General features: G+C 34.3%; 1 pseudogene; it reads right to left on the bottom strand.

The window, feature by feature from the left end:
• Positions 1-202: 202 nt before the first annotated feature.
• Positions 203-321, bottom strand: LOC120586068 (uncharacterized; annotated as a pseudogene).
• Between the last annotated feature and the right edge of the window lie 438 nt (positions 322-759).

Genomic DNA, 759 nt, shown 5'->3' with positions numbered 1-759 from the left:
ACCAACTGCTTGTGCAAAACTGACTAATACTCTTCTGAAGTGTTCAAATCATACTGATTTTAAATCCTTTTATATTAAAGATTTTAACCCTTTTTCTATGATACCTGTGGTAAATAATTTTTTTACATGAGGCAACCCTTGATTGACCTCACAGATAGCAAAGACATTGTCAGTTTACGATCTCTTATTTTTTTATTTTTTATGCCTACAGCACCTGGTCTTCCTAGGTGATCTCCCATCCAAGTACTAACCAGGCCTGACCCTGCTCAGCTTCCGAGATCAGATGGGATCATGCTTGTTCAGGGTAGCATGGCTGTAGACTTGTGGTAAATATTTTTAACCATGAATTTCTGACTTTGTATAATGCTTAGATTGGCCTTCTGAACCTAGAGATCAGATAAATACTAGCCATTTCTATTGCCTAATTTTGTTCCTTTGTTCTTATTTAATGACTGAAGGACAATACTGATAACATCAATATGACATTTTATATTTGTATGTGCATTTTATATAATTGTCTAAATAAATCCTTAAAGAGTCCTGCTAGGCAGTTACCTTTATTATCTTATATCCCATTCCTCAGAAGAAAAATCATTCATTAGGCAGTAAAGCCCAACTTATATCCTAACTACATATTTTATGCTTTCCCTGCCTTCACACTACTTTTGTTGATTTGGGATCTCCATAGAGACCTCAGATCTCCTGAAGATTCTGTTAATTACTGTTGGATATTCCAAATTATATTAAAAAATGATTAGG

Source organism: Pteropus medius, unplaced genomic scaffold (genome assembly GCF_902729225.1).
Source record: "Pteropus medius unplaced genomic scaffold, Ma_sr-lr_union100, whole genome shotgun sequence".
Classification (NCBI taxonomy): Eukaryota; Metazoa; Chordata; class Mammalia; order Chiroptera; family Pteropodidae; genus Pteropus; species Pteropus medius.
The sequence above is the reverse complement of the archived record's forward strand: the minus strand, read 5'-3'. Positions and strand labels throughout refer to the sequence as shown.